Genomic DNA, 15,838 nt, shown 5'->3' with positions numbered 1-15,838 from the left:
CCAGCTCTGCCCCAGCTCCCAACCACCCCATGCATGAGTGCACCTTTGCAGCACAGCTGAGCACCCAATTTGCTCACGCATCATCACGCAGCAGCATCACACTGAGCCCTCGCTGTGACGTCCCCAATGAGCATCCCACTGGTCATTGCACGAGCAAACAGCTCTTGCATGCATGACACTCCAGCACTGTGCATTGGATGTAGGGTTTAGGAGGAGAAGGTGGCAGATGGCAGCTATGAGATGCATGCAATGCTTCATTGCCTGCAGGAACCTGGCATAGAGGGGAGGATGCATAGACATACAGGGGAGATGTGTAATGGGATGGATGTATGGGACAAAGCAGGTATCTACAGCACAGCCCCCGCTTTCCCAGCTTGTCCCCCTCCCCTCACAAAGGAGAATACCGCAGAATGGCACAGGGCCCATGAAAGCCCCCCGACAAACCCCATTGAAGCGGCGGTCCCGTTCCCATCTGTCAGAGGCCGCCCGGTGAATGGGTGTGAAGGGGGGTGGGGTGGGGGGGAGGCCGCGGTGTGAGCCGGGGGCTGACACAAAGAGGAAGAGACTGATTATGCTGTTATTTCTCCACTTTCAAACCCCATTAGGGGACACGCCGGGCTTTTCTCAGGGTCTTTGGGATGCTTAAGCTGCCCATTTAGCAGCGGGAACGGTCCAATTAAAAGAAAGACAAAGGAGGAGCCCGGCCTATCTTAATTGAAATGGGTTTCAGTCTAATGAGGATTAGGTTCAAGAACAGACCTAAGGGAGCAATCCAATACCCATTACCCTCCCGGTCTGTACCACCGCCAGAGCCGAAGTGCGAGAGCCCTTTAGCCAGCGAGGGGCGGTGGGAGCTTCTGCAGCCCCAGCCCCACGAGGAGGCTCCCACCGTTTCCATTTGCCCTTTTATTTAGTGGCAAAGCTCTCTGCAAGGGCTTGTCTGCGGTCCTGCCCTTCTCCCCATCTCACCCTCTTCACACCGAGCCATTTGCTGTGAGCTCTGCCCTGCAGGCACCCAACCTTCATGGTCAGGAAAGTCCTCTCTGACTCGGGGTGTAACGCGCACAGAGCTGCTTTGATTTGCAGGTTGTTGAAGTAGGGACATCCTGCACCGTGTCAATGGGAGTGATGTGGAATGAGGTTATAGATAAGCAAGAAGTTGGATTTGATCTTTGTAGGAACTTCCAACTGTTCTGTTCTACTCTATTCTATCCTACTTGTATTTCATCCCACTCCATTCCACCCCATCCCATCCCATCCCATCCTATCCCATCCCATCCCATCCCATCCCATCCCATCCCATCCCATCCCATCCCACTCCACTCCATTTCACCCCATCCCACCCCATCTCATGTCATTCCATCCCATTTTGCCTCATCCCATCCCACCCCATCCCACCCCACTCCATCCCATCCCATCTCACCCCATCCCATCCCATCTCACCCCATCCCATCCCACTCCATCCCATCCCATCTCACCCCATCCCATTCCATCCCATCCCATCCCATCCCATCCCATCCCATCCCATCCCATCCCACTCCATCCCATCCACCCCATCCCATCCCACCCCATCCCATCCCATCCCATCCCATCCCATCCCATCCCATCCCATCCCATCCCATCCCATCCCATCCCATCCCATCCCATCCCATTTCATCCTATTTCACTCAACCCCATCCCATCTACACAGCTTCAGCATCACCTAAACCAATCCAAATTATCACAGGGCTGCTAAAAGCCACAGCTCTTCCTCTTCCCTCCCTCCCGTCCCGCTGCCAAGCTGCAGTGCGCTGAAACAGAACAAGAGAAAACCCATCCATGTGATTTCATTTCATTTTATTGTACATCTGTGCAATAAAAACCTGCTCGATAACCCCGACGTGCTGCAGCCTCCGGTGCCCCCCCTTCCCCCCCCAGCTGCTGGCAGCACCCGGTGCCACCAGGGGGCAGCGCGCACCCGTCGGGCCCTCGGAGCTGGCACCGCTGGGATGTTGTGATGCTGCTGTTGGCATCTGGGCCGCTTCTTGCCATCATTCCCATTCCATTCCATTGCCCATTCTGCAGCCGGACCCTTCCCCAGCGCAGCTCCAACCCGAGCAGCGGAACCACTGCGAACCTCTCCTACCCGGATCCTTCCTCTTTCAGCATCTCACCTCCCCCCCATCTCCCCATAGATCCTTCCAAGCGAAGCTTCCCGGATCATCTGGATTCCTGCAGCTCTCAGCTGCCAGGAGCCGGGAGGGAGGGAGTGAGCAGCGTTCAGCCTGGGGAGGCAGCTGGAATGAGAGACTGGAATGAGAGACTCACGATGTTTGCTTTTTTTTTTCCATTTTCTCATCTGAATTACGAGCTCCAATAAATAAGGCTGGAAATCTCACGCAGCGCCGGCCTCCTCCCAGGTATCCCACGCTTGGAGCCAGCGGAGGTGGCAGCAGGTGGTGCACACGATTTATCACGTCCTTTTCCTTATGGGGGGGGGGGGGGATTTCTGGCTGTGACTGACAGTGGTTCCATTCTGTTCCCGTCTCAGCCAACCCTCGCTTATCAGCACTGCCCTCCCCGCCCCCCCCCCCGGCATTAATCACGCTCAGCGATGCTGCCCACGCCACTGCTGGAACCGGGTCGTGAAACTCTCATCCCACCCACCTGCAGCAACACAGCTCCAGTCACGTCTCAGCCTCCGGCAGCACCGTGCGGGGCTCTGCGGGATGTGGGGCTCAGCAGGGAGAACCCCGCTGCTCATTAAGCCTGGCTGCTCATTAACCCCCACTGCTCATCCACAGCCCACCCCCCTGCCCCCCCATCCCTAAGTGTCACCCCCCTCATCCCTAAGTGTGATGCGCTGAGGGGCACAGCTTCCCCAGGGCTGCAGTGGGAGGATGAGATGCTCAGGGTGGGGATGGGGGGCTATGGAAGGTGCCAGGTTGGATGGGAATGGGGTGAAACCATGCAGACAGCCTCACCTTCCTTCCTCTCCTGGTGTGGAGATGAGGAGCCCAGGGGGGAAAGGTGCAGGGATGGATTTGGGGTGGTTGCACAGCACCTGTGCCAATGAGAACAGCCTCAGCATTGTGCCATTGCCTTCGGTTTGCACTGACTGTGCAGCTCTATTGCTCCACCGTGGGCACATGGTGCTGTATTAGGAGTGCTCTCACCTGGACCCAGCCCCCAGTGTGGTCTATGGGTTGGAAAAGGAGATTAAGGGCAGCGATTTGTTCCTCCACACTGGGAGGAAAATAGGGATGAGGGATTAGTGTGGGGTGAATGCTGTGAGAAGGGCTCCCATCCCATCTCTAGATGCAGCCCCTATCTATCTGGCTGCAGCATCACATTCCCAAGCACAGGGGGATGTCTCTTCCCAAAGGGGGTATCAGGCTTTGCAGTACAACGCTGCCAGAAGCTGAGGAAGGGCAATAAAAGAAGACAAATGACATGCAGGTGCTGGCGGGGATCCCCTGGAATGAGCAGCACTCAGACCTCTCACCATCCCACATGCTTTTCCCACCGGCTCCCATTGCAGGGTGGTTTTTTTTTCCTCCTGATGTGTGTGTGTGGTTCACGTGCACTGATGGTGCTGGCAATTTCTGCTCTCCAGGTAATGGATCCAGCTGCAAAGCTGCTGTGCCTTCTGGCCCAGGGTTTGCTTGCTTGGGTCTTGTCTCACATGCTGAGGTGAAACCAAGCGAAATGTGACAGATTTAAGAGCAAAGCTGCGAGGGGGGAGAACCTGGGGAGGTTTGAAAGCTGAGTGGGAAGCAAACGGAGCTGTTAAGCTGTGGTTGGGCTCTACAAAAGGCTCCCTAACCCCAGAGCTGCCTCAACTTCCAAAGCACCGCTGGTTGAGGGCCCTAAATTACAGCATGGTTTGATGCCTGTAGGAGCAGCCCCAGAGCCATCGGAGAGTGAGCTCAGCAGCATGACAGCCACCAAGCTGCACCCCCAGCCCAAGGACTTGCTCTGCATTGCAGAAATGCAGGTCCTGCTCTGGGCTGGGGCAGCAGCATGGTGTCCCTGTGCCCTCAATGACTGGACTATCACAACTCAACTGCATCTCTGCAGGGAAGCTAAACCCAGTGCCCTTAGATGCTGCCCTACACGAGGGTGCTCAGCATGGATGGGGATGGTGTGATGCTTGGGATGCTGTGGTGCTGGGGATGTTGTGATGTTTGGGATGCTGTAGTGCCAGGGATGCTGTGATTCTGAGGATATTGTGATGCTTGGGATGCTGTGGTGTTTGGGATGCTGTGATGTTGGGGATGCTGTGATGTTGGGGATGCTGTGATGTTTGGGATGCTGTGATGTTTGGGATGCTGTGGTGCCAGGGATGCTGTGATGTTTGGGATGCTGTGGTGCTGGGGATGCTGCAATGTTTGGGATGCTGTGGTGCTGGGGATGTTGTGATGTTTGGGATGCTGTGATGTTGGGGATGCTGTGATGTTTGGGATGCTGCGATGTTTGGGATGCTGCGATGTTTGGGATGCTGTGGTGCTGGGGATGTTGTGATGTTTGGGATGCTGCGATGTTTGGGATGCTGTGGTGCTGGGGATATTGTGATGTTTGGGATGCTGTAGTGCCAGGGATGCTGTGATGTCTGGGATGCTGCAAAGGGCTCTGTCTCCATATCTCACCAGCAGCAGCCCCATCCCTGGTCTCCTGCCAGGCAGGCAGGGTGTGCTGGGCTGACTCAGCAGCTGGATGGAGCCTGATAACGCCGCGTTATCAGCCGCCATGGGGTTGATGGTTGCCTTGGGTGCTTTCCAGATCTCGATCCCTGCGGAGCCGCTGTGACTCACGGGGCGTGTCGGGAGGAGGACACGCTTCCACGGGTGCGATTCGGAGCGAGCCGCCCCCGTTTGGGCACAATGAGGAAATCAGATTGCTGCCAAAGGAGCGTGCCCGTCTGACGGAGCTGTTTTGCAACCGCCTGCTGACACGATCCCATCTTTTAAACCGCAGTGCGGGCGCCGGGGGGACCCAGCAGCCACCTCCCTGCTGCCAATGATGCGGAGGAGGCGGGGATGCTGCGTGCGTCCCCGGGTGACATTTGTCACCGAGCGGCTGCTGGGAACCCGCTGGGGTGAACCGAGCAGCCTGGAAGCGCTGCAGCTGGGACGGCACAGGGCTGAGTCATTGCAGGGCCAGGTTTGATGGGGAATGGGGTTTTTCAAAGGGTAATGCCTCTCTCCAGGCTTGGCCTTTCCTTGCAGCTTTTGCTGCCCATCTGCCTGCCTCTCTGGCTCCTGAGATGCATCCTCTGGGATGCTGAGGGCAGGCGTCAGCAAGGAGGGCTTTCCAGGAAGGCTGATGCTCACAACCCCCCCCGCCTCCATCCCACAGGGCAAGATCTGAAGACGTGGTTTGGTTGGGTTGGTGTTTTTTTCTTGCATGTGCTGAGCACGCTCCTGCCATTTCCTTATCAAATTTCATTGCATCGATCTGAGGCACGGCTGTGAGCCAGACTCAGTTCCTTCTTAATGAGTTTCTGGTGGAGAGAAATGTCCTAACAGCATCCCAGCAGGGTCCCTGTGGCTCTGCTCTGGGCTCCCAGCCTTGCTGCCCCACATCCTGCATGCTCCAGGCATCTGAACCCATCACATCCGAGCACCCTGTGCTTGTCCTCGTGGATGCAAACCTGCTGCTGGCCATCCCTCAGCCACGTTGCTACATGGTGGCTGTCCCTGTGGACCTGATGACAGCCAGACATAGATGTGATAGCTGGGTTCAGACAGAGGCAAAGGGCAGAGCTCAGCTCCCACTCTGACTCATGAACGCGAGCAGCTCATTTAGTTAGTGCCCTATTGAGACATCAGCCTCATCCAGAGCAGTAAAAGCCACAGACAGGCTGTGGGGCCGACTGTGGGGCTGAGCCCTGCTGCAGGCGGGTCATACTGGAGCCAACAGACAGCTCTGTCTATTGCTGGTGCTACAGCAGCAGGGATGGAGCAAAGCATCCCCATAGGGACAGCCCACCTGCCAGGGGCTCAGATAGCCACGGCTGCAAGGAGATGGAAGCCTGGAGCTACCCCGCAGCATCCGTGATGGGTAAAAGGTGGGAAATGCAAAGCAGATTTGGGAAAGGGGTTATTTGTGCATCTGGCATTGCAGGGCAGGCGTCATTAGCAAAGAGTGAGAGACAGATGTTGGGACAACAGCTGGGGACTGTCTGTCTGCAGAGCAGTTCTGGTGAGCAAAATGCTTTGGAATGAACATGGAAAGAGAAAGGGGGAGGGGGCTGATGGGCTGGTTGCCCTTACCCTCTTGTCAGTGCTGAGTACATGGAAGCAGCTTTATTGCAAGGTGAGGAACACGTGCTGGGCCATTCACAGTGGTGTGGGTGTTGCTGGGAGCATCATGTCCCAGGTGTAATTGCTGGGCTGCAGGAGTTTCTCCCTTCTCTCCCATGCCCAGACCTGCTCCTGAAGCAGCAGCAGCCCTGCAGATAAGCAGGTGTTAGGATGGGGATTAGAGCCTATTTACCACCTCACTGCCCGGACATGCAAAAATAACAAAAGCAATTAGGAAAAGGTGGTGAGGACAGCAGTGCTAAAACAGGAGCAGGTTTGCATTTCTGTGCCCAGGGTAGAGGGGTGACTGCAGCCCAAAGCACTGAAGGAAAGGGCCAATGGCAAAGTGTGAGTTGCTAATTTGCTCCCAGTAGTGCAGCCACGGAAGGAATCCCGTCTGAATAAAGTCCTTTCTGCTCTGATTAATTGTCCCCTCCTGGTTATGAACAATGCAGAGCAACCCAGGGATAATATTCACGCGAGGGGAAATGGGGAAGACGGTCACCCAAACGTTGCCATTAACGAGGCTAAATAGCCAAGGCTGGCCCTGAATGCATGAGAGAGCCCTGGGAGGAAGGAATGTCCCCTATTAGCCAAACCCCAAGTGGCCCAGCCACCACAATAAGGCCGAGCTGCCCCGCTCCTCACTGCCTGCTGCTGCTCCGGGTTCAGTTCAATGTCAGCCCAGCATCCACAAGCTGCAAATTATCAGAGGGCGTGCGGCTCTTTCAGCCCCACTGAACCCTATCCATGGGGAAATAATCCCACTGAGCATCAGGGATTTCCTACCCCCTCCCATCACCACAGCTCTGGGTTCCCTACAGGCTCAGTGTTGCCCTATGGGATGCAGGGAAGGCAGTAGGGCTGGGAACCCACTGCTGTCTTTGCATCTTTGCATCCCTAAGAAGTGAGTGGTGCAGGACTATCACACCAATGGGAAGCATCACAGCGATGCAATGGGGGGACAGCTGTGCTCCAGCTGTGGGTCTCTTCCCCAGGTCCCCGTGGGTCAGCAGCTAATTGCCTTCCCTTTAAAACAGGGAAATAAATGCGCTGGGTTTACTGGGCAGCCTGGGAGCTTTTTATGGTTGCCACCCACTGCAGCCCCAACCCAACGTCGCCTTCAGGCAACGACCTCGGTGGCAGCAGAAGCACTGGGAGCAGTTGAAATGTGGCAGAAAGGATTTGGCTTCATCCTTAACCGCTGCCTTTCAACACGTCATCCTTCATCCCCAGCTCTGCCTGCTTCTCCCCAGCCAGCCCCGCTCCCATTGTTCCAATGTGTTTGTTTGTTTCGAAGAGCTGCATTGCCAACTGATTGCTGGTATTTCTGGGGGAGTTTGGCTTTTCTTTCTCTATAAGAGCCCACAAAAGGCACCAAGCTGTTGTAAGGTGAACCCCATCCAACCCCACCTCTGCCCTGTGGGGCTGAGGGTGTGTGGGATGTGACAGCCCCAGGGGCTGCAGGAGGGAGGATGGATGCCCCTGATGCTCTGGAGGAGGTGGCAATGGGATGCAAAGCACTGTGAGCAAGTCCCAAAGGCACCTTCATTTCCCTTCTGCAATGCGTTATGGAAGTCCCTAAAGACCTCAGACCTATATGGGATGCCCTTTAGGGGATGCTGGCAAAAAGAAGCTAAGCAAGGGAATGGTCTGTGGTTATTTCCCATTGGGAAAGGTTCGTGGCTGTTTCTAGTTGGGAAGGATTCATGGTTATTCCCCATTGGGAAGGGGTTGTGGTGATGCTGTGGGCTCAGCCCAGGGTCCCTGCCCCGTGCCACAGCATTCCCATGAGAACCAATTCCTGTGCCCAGCCACCTCCACCTCCCCTCCTCTCCCCCCTGCTTAATTGCTCTGCAAATGTTAAATGTTTTGGCTCAGCATCCAGACCCCTGTCTGGCTCCTGCAGATACAACCTAACCCTAGGGGAGCGCCGGGGCTCCGGCCCCTCCGTTCCCCTCTTTGCCATAGCAGCAAGCCCCCGCCAGGATGGCCATTGTGTCCCCCTCCCCTGGACAGAGCACCTGGAGACCTCCTTGTAAAAACTTCATTTGCTGGGGAAAGCTTTGATTAAAGCTGCCTGGCGGGGGGCTGCCCCATTCCCGAGTCAATATTGGTTTTGGAGCAGATGGGGGTGAGATGGGGGCTGCGTGCGCAGGGCCGGGGGATGCCTTGGGGGCCCATGGCAGCGCTGCTGAGATCAAAGGGGGGCAGACCCGGTGAGGTGGGGCAGCCCCACACACTGGAAACCTCTGGGAACAAAAGCATCAAAGTAAATCAAATGAAACTAATTGAAGAGCTTTAGCATTAAATAACGAGGGAGAGGCTTTTCATGAAACGCCAGCTTCTTCCCGTCAAAAAAACAGACCCAGGGACTTGCTTCCAAGAAACCCAACGCGACCATCCTTCACGACAACAATCCCTAAACCCAAACACAGTGCACAAAAGGGGGAGATGGGGATGGCTGTGTGAGCCCACAGGGCTGTGGGGAGGGAGGTGGGAAATCTAGGCATGTTTTCCCATATTACTCCAAGGCCATGGGATGTGGGCACTGTTGTTGTGATGCAGGAACACAGGGATGCTCAGAGCATCACCCAGTTCCATCCCTGTCTGTACCAGCTGTGCCATAGGAAGTCTTTGCCTATTGGCACCGATGGCACTTTCTCATCCTTGGGGTTTAACCCCTCTTGGCCAGGCATGAGGTCAGTTTTCCATCCCAAAACGGAGTGGGAGCAATGATGGGATCAGCACACAGCCCCACACCCCCCTGCCAGCCCAGCCTGGGAAATGAAAGCAGAGAGACGAGGGGATGGGCCAGAAGGAAAGCCATTGAAATGTCCTCGTTAGCCGCTGGCTAAACCGGATTGTGGCCATGATGAAAGAAACCCACATGAAGACAATTAGACTAAATTATGTCCAGTCACAGAAGACAAGTTAACAGTGAAATGCAAGGCAGTCCGACTCCAGCCAGGCTCGATGTCTGGCTTACCCCATCGCTGCCACTCATACATCACCGATCAAGGGAAGCCCCTGCAGGTTGTTTTAAACCAGGGCCAGCGGGAGGTTGGGCTAATGAGTAAAATCTGAACATTCCTCAAATTTCCCATCCATCCCAGGGTGAGGGGAGGGTGGGGAAAGGGGGATGGGGACACAGTGGCACTCGGCACAGTGACAAAGCTCTGGGAGCAGGGAGATGCCAACCCTGATGGACCAGAGCTGTGCCAGCCTGGAGAAGTCCTCCATCAAAGCATTAACCTCCCTCCCCATCCCAATGGAGTGAAATGAAGCTGGGTTGATTAATGGTGTGGTTGGTTCCATGGTGGGGGTTGTGCCCTGTGGGTTTATCCAGTGAAGCATCCTTCTGTGGGTTACACAGGGATGTGGGTGTTGGGGGCACAGCTGGCCCAAGGGATGCTCAGAGCAATGCGGGGCTGCTCAGCCCCCAACGTTCCCGCAGAGACAACCCAGGATCTCAATCGACTCCCAGCCTCATCCATAGCAAAGCCAATAAATAAATAAACCTCGCCCACCTCTTCGGGGTTCTTTAACAGGGGGGTGTGGAGGAGGGGAGAGGTAATTAAAAGACATCAAAGAGAGGGCAGGAAGAAAAAAGGCATTTTCAAGAGGGAAGAAGAGGGGAAACAACCATTGCTGATCGATACAATTGCAGTGCTTGAAAGCACAGAGCCACTCACCCATGGGACACCCTAAGGACCCATCCCTGGGAGCAGAACCCCAGCAGCGTCCCCTCCCTTGGCATCCTTGGGCTGATGAAGGTGATATTGGCTTCTCAAAGAGGATAATGGCCAAGGGAGCAGCGTGGGGATGTGGGGTACCAATAGGATGTGGAGCCAGAGGGAGTGGTATGGATGGATGCAGAGCCTACTGTGTTGGATGCACACAGCAGGTCAGAGCACAGGATTTTACTCATCCTTCGAGCCTTAAACCCATGGAATTAAAACAAAAAACCCACAATTAGAAGAGAGGAATTAATCAGTAAATCAACTTTTACCCTTTTTCTTTGTTAATGAAACCAGCATATGGTCCCCATCCTGAAGACCAGCCGCCTCCTGCTCGTGGTTCCTCTCTCTCTGCCACACTCATTCCCTCCACCGCGTCCCCGTCTCCATCGCCCTCTCCCTGGGATTTTAATTACATTCATCTATTTCCACTCACTAGGTCTGTCACTTTGCAGCGGGGCCGCTGTAATTATGCTGTGGGAAGCAGAGCTCACTTCGCCGAACCCTGAGCGGATTAAGGATCCTCCGTGCCTTTTCCCACCCCTCTCTGCCAGGTACCTGCACAAAGATGACAGATGGTCAGGGACCATTTATTTCCCCTAATGAGCTGGTACAAAAGGAGATGCCTCCTAAAACACGTGTATATTTTCAGTTAACTCAAAATGACCCAAACTCCCGTGGCTTTGGTTGGGAGACTGGGAAGGGTCTGAACGTGGAGCGTGCCAATAAAATGGGGATTTAGGGCTGCTGCGTGGGAAATGGGGTTGAGGGATATTAAAGGCTTCAGCCCTTCTCAGCTCAGCCAGAAGCCAACACAACTGTGAGGCTTAGGGCTGCCGATGGGCACTGAGGGATGCCAAAGGATGAGGAAGATAATTCCAACGTGCAGAGATCATGGCATGAAAAGGGCGCAGGGATGCGGAGTCTGAGCTGATGCAAAGCACCAAAGCTTGGAGGATCTGCACAGATTTGTGCCCGCGGATGGCTAATCCATAAAACTTTAACCCTTTGGGGTTTAATCTCCATGAGAAGCTTTTTCCCATGCCAAACATGGGCACCCACACCCAGCCCCCAGCCTCAAAGTTATGGGATAGCATAGATTTCTTATCCAGGAGATAACATTTTTGCTGTTCCCATCCATTTGCTGGAGGCAGCACCTGGATGATGGGTACAACCCACAATGGGCCCAACTCTTTGCTCCAAATCAGCACTGGGGATGGCGCAATGGCCAATGAGACTGCCCTGGGAGGAGAGGTGATGGGAAAGCCAAGGGTCCTGACCCGTGCTGGTAATTAAAGACCCCACAGTGGTTTTTGCAATGAGGAGGGCTGTTCGGGCTGGACTCCAGCTCGTGTAATTACATTCAGCCCCACAGCCCCGCAGGGCGGCTTGGTGGCAGCTGTGACATGGCACAGTGCATGCCGGGGCTGCAGGGCGACGTGGGGGCACCCAGATAAAAGGTGAGCATGGGGATATTCAGCGCCCAACCCCGCTGTTAGCTCATTAAAAGACAACATTTGCAGGTCCCCTTTAAACTGTTTATCCACTATTGAAAATACCATATGTTGCATGTCCATGAAGATCAGCTTTCAGCCGCAAGATAAGCCGCCTCCATTTATTGTTCTTCCTTTTCTCTCTCCCTCCCTCCCCCCCAAAACGGGCTTTTAATTACATCCATCACCTCCCAGCCTGGGGATGGTGCCTCCTCACAGCCCTGTAAAGGAACGGGGCCCAATGCTTCCCTATGGAAGGGAGCGATGGTTTCGCTTCCCCGCACGCAAGTCCTAAAGCGAGCGACATTTAGCAGCCGCCGTGAAATCTCAGCTGGGATTGGAATTTATTTTAAGACTCCGGCCTTTAAATTTTTCATTAAACCTCTTCCCCCTGTGATGCACGAAGACCCGGGGAATGGCATGTTTGCATGCTTAGCACGTCAGGAGGGGAGGAGAGCGTTGCTTGGGCAAAGACGCCCCAATGCACATCCCTGTGCTGGAGCAGGAGCTCGCCCCGAGCTCCCTTAGCTCTGGGTGGGCTCTCACGGTGCTGCCTGCTGCAGGGCTTGCTGGAAGCATGCTGTCAGCAGGGCTGGCTGCTTGCAGCTCTGTCAGCTTTCAAGCTGAAATTCTCTGTGACTTTTGCAAGGAAGGCAAATGCCTGGAGGAGCTGTGAGGGGATGAAGCAGCCTGCAGGAGATCTGCTGCCTTCTTCCCCTCTGGTGCTCCTTTACAGCTCCTGCTGGCTGCAAGCAATGCTGCTACATCACCCCTTCCCATCAACACATCTGCAACACCGGGATCTTCTCCCACAGAGCACATACAGAATCACAGAATCACAGAATCACAGAATGACCCGGGTTGGAAGGGACCTCAAGGATCATGTAGTTCCAACCCCCTGCCTAGCAGGGCAACCAAACATACACCTTTACTAGATCAGGTTGCCCAGGAGACCCCATAGATCCCCATAGAGACCCCATAGACCCCATAGATCCCCATAAAGACCCCATAGACCCCATAGATCCCCATAGAGACCCCATAGATCAGGTTGCCCATTGCCCCGTCCAACCTGGCCTTGAACACCTCCAAGGACGGGGCATCCACAACCTCCCTGGGCAGCCTGTTCCAGGGCCTAACCACTCTCCTAGTGAAGAACTTCCCCCTAACATCCAACCTAAAACTTCCCTCTTTTAACTTAAAACCATTTCCCCGTGTCCTGCTATTGTCAGCCCTTTCCAAGAGTTTACTCCCCTCCTGGTAGTAAGTTCCCTTCAGGTATTGAAAGGCTGCAATGAGGTCACCCCGCAACCTTCTCTTCTCCAGGCTGAACAAACCCAACTCCCTCAGCCTGTCCTCATAGGGGAGGTGCTCACATCCCGAGCTGCTACAAGCAGGGTGCACCCCAGCACATGGGGAGGTTTGTGCAAGGCAGCAGCTTGCAGCCTGAGCTGCCGCTGTGCTCTGTGTGCAGCAGAGAGGTGTATCATTAATCTATTAATTATTCACACCGCGCCAGACGGGCGTGCAGGAGATCAGACGGGGATTGCTGGCTCCCAGCAAGCTCCTCGACTCTCCTTATGTCAAGAATTGCTCTTCAGTCACAAGCACGTTGTCACCGGCCACCTGCATGTGATGGGACAGTCTTTGTTAAAATCCCAATTAGCAGATAATAAGGGTGGCACAAAACCACCCTACTCCCAAGCCCGATCGGCACCAGCCCTCCTATTTATTTATTGATGTGTTTAATTTTGTCCCCTCCCTTTCTAAGCAAAACTGAGGGGCAAGAGGCAGCTCGGGTAAGTGGAGGAAGGGATGGAGCAGAAGGGTGAAGGAGGGGAACCCATGCATAGGGTCATAGCATTGTAGAATCATAGAGTGGTAGAGCCACAGAATCATTGTATGATAGAATCACAGATCCAAAGAATGATTGAATGGTTGGGTTGGAGGGACCTTTAAAGATGATGAAGTTCAAACCCCCACATTGGGGTCCGTCCTGATCCCACAGTGCTGGAAGGCCCTGAGCAGTTTCCCTTTCATGGCTTGCTTGTAGTTGCCATTAAGCAACTTATTTTTAAGTTAATTTAAGTTAATTAACTTATAAATTAATGCGGGGTGATGAAGGATGAGCAGATTTAACAGGCCTGACAGCTGCTCTTGGCTCTTTCTTCTTCAGTAAGAACAACCAGAGGAAGCTGGAAGAGCTCATGGTCTGCCTGGTGCAAGGCATGGAGAGAAAAAGCTATAGGAGATGTGAGATTCCCTTTGCAAGGCTTATGGGGGCAAGTACTGGGCTCGATGAAGGTCTTTCCAACCTAGTAACCATGATCCCATGAGATACAGAGTCCCCAACCCTAAAGGTGTTCCAGATGGACATGGTCAGTGGGGACATGGGTTGGATATGGTGATCCCAAAGGTGTTTCCAACCTTAATGATTCTATGACTGTAAGCACAACGAGCCCTGACATCACATTGTGCCTTATTGGGTGCCCTTCCAGCCAACTAAAATGACTCTTTTTACCTGCTATAAAATCAACACCGTGAAAGATCATGAAAGATGGTGATCTTTTCAAAGGGAGAAACAGGGCGTTTTGCTCATCGTTGTGTGACTCATCTGCTTCTTTTAATAGGGACAGGTCCTATGGAAGGAGCGAAATGACTCCAAGTCTTGAGTGACAGGGGGATGGAGACATTAATTAATCAACATTAATCTTCTCCATGCAGGTCTGAAGGGGTAGAAACCATCACTGAACGCCACATCGTCCCATGTAAACAAGGCGGACTTGTTCATTCTCTTTATTTTAGGTATCAAACTGAATGTTCCAGCTCTTGGAGAATTGGATTCGCTCTTTCCAGGCGTGTCTCCCAGTGCTTTAAAGCTTTAAAGGCATCGCTCCACTCTTTTGGATTAGTGACCCATTCTAACTGCTCCTCATTGACCGACACTGTGGGTCTGTCAGAGTCCATTGGACGCAGCTTACAAAGGAGTTTGAGCCGGAGATGAAGAGTTTACAAAAAGTTTGTAGGAAACCGCGGAGTCCTTTGAAAAGAGAATAAACTGCCACTGCTGTGTCTGGGCTGAGTTAATCTCATTAGGCCGAGCTCATCAACAGCCCCAATGAAAGGAGAGCAAAGGGGGGGGACACGGGTTGGGGAGGATGGAGAGAAACCAGGGACCTTTATAGCATGGAAGTCAAACCAAACCCATTGTGGCAGAGCCTACAGATGGCAAAAGGACACAGCTTTGCAAAGGCAAAGCAAATATCTTTGATGCTTTTTGTTCTATCTTTCTTTACTTCTTCTCAGGTATTTAGTGAGATTAATGGATACCAAAGTGAATAGGGATGGGAAGCACTGCAGATACGTGCCCTGGATGCTCGGGTGGGACGGGTTGATGGAGTTCACCTTGTCTATGTACAGCATGGAGAGATGGGAACCCTCACGCCAAGCACTGCTCCTCCTCTGCCCCTTGGGAATGGGCATCACAACCACAATGCATTTCTATGATGCACAACCACAATGCATTTGTATGATGCACCTCCACAATGCATTTCTATGATGCACTTGCACGGTGCAGCCAAGGAAACGCTTCCTACCAGCTCCACTCTCCTTCCCCTTTTGCTCAGGCTTCATCACATCGATCCTGCAGTTCTGACCTTGCTAAGCACTCCAGCATTCAACCAAACACCTGAACGAGGCTTTGGCCCCCGCTGCATCCCAAAGAGGCTGCACAGAGCCAGGCAGCATCATTGTGAGCAAAAGAAAAACCCTAATTAAACATCCCGTTGGGAAGTGACATCCCTAGCACTGCTCTGTATTAGAGGAGCCAGGGCCGTGCTTGGATTTCCCATAGGCGGCTCCTTAGTTAATATCATTAAGAACAGTATCAGTGGAAGGCATGGAAGGAGATTTGCTCCCCAAGGCCACCTAATACAGATGTAATTGACTCTATTTTCTGCTTCCTGCACATGGATTGTTCTATTATCCGCCAACAAATGAACAGGATCTGTTGAAAGGAGCTCTCCAGCCAGGGCCAGGAGCAAGAGAATGGAGCACCGGGCTGTGTTCAATGCGGACACAAGGCTCCGCTTTCCTTCCCTTTTTCATCTCAGCCGCCTTTACAAGATGTTTGTGGTGCTGGATAAGTCAGCAGAGCTGAGCTGGGGCAAAACGATGGGGATAGAAGGGAACATCTGTCCCAATCAGCTGCGCTATTCTGTGCTATTCTGCGCTATTCTGTGCTATTCTGTGTTATTCTGTGCTATTCCGTGCTATTCTGTGCTATTCCGTGTTATTCTGTACTATTCTGTGCTATTCTGTGTTA

General features: G+C 53.5%; 1 long non-coding RNA gene across 4 annotated transcripts; it reads left to right on the top strand.

Moving 5' to 3' along the window:
- The first annotated feature begins 5,000 nt into the window (after positions 1-5,000).
- Positions 5,001-14,588, top strand: LOC107323299 (uncharacterized). 4 transcript variants are annotated; one of them, XR_014932147.1, is made up of 3 exons: positions 5,001-5,142; positions 10,464-10,578; positions 14,239-14,588. It is a non-coding gene; the product is annotated as an uncharacterized LOC107323299 (long non-coding RNA). The 4 variants fall into 4 exon arrangements; XR_014932149.1 differs by having other exon boundaries at positions 5,009-5,142; positions 14,320-14,588; XR_014932148.1 differs by lacking the exon at positions 5,001-5,142 and adding an exon at positions 5,783-6,049 and having other exon boundaries at positions 14,320-14,588.
- Positions 14,589-15,838: the final 1,250 nt, after the last annotated feature.

The sequence above is a fragment of the Coturnix japonica genome, chromosome 9 (assembly GCF_054131305.1).
Source record: "Coturnix japonica strain WE chromosome 9, WE-NBRP24, whole genome shotgun sequence".
NCBI lineage: Eukaryota > Metazoa > Chordata > Aves > Galliformes > Phasianidae > Coturnix > Coturnix japonica.
The sequence above is the reverse complement of the archived record's forward strand: the minus strand, read 5'-3'. Positions and strand labels throughout refer to the sequence as shown.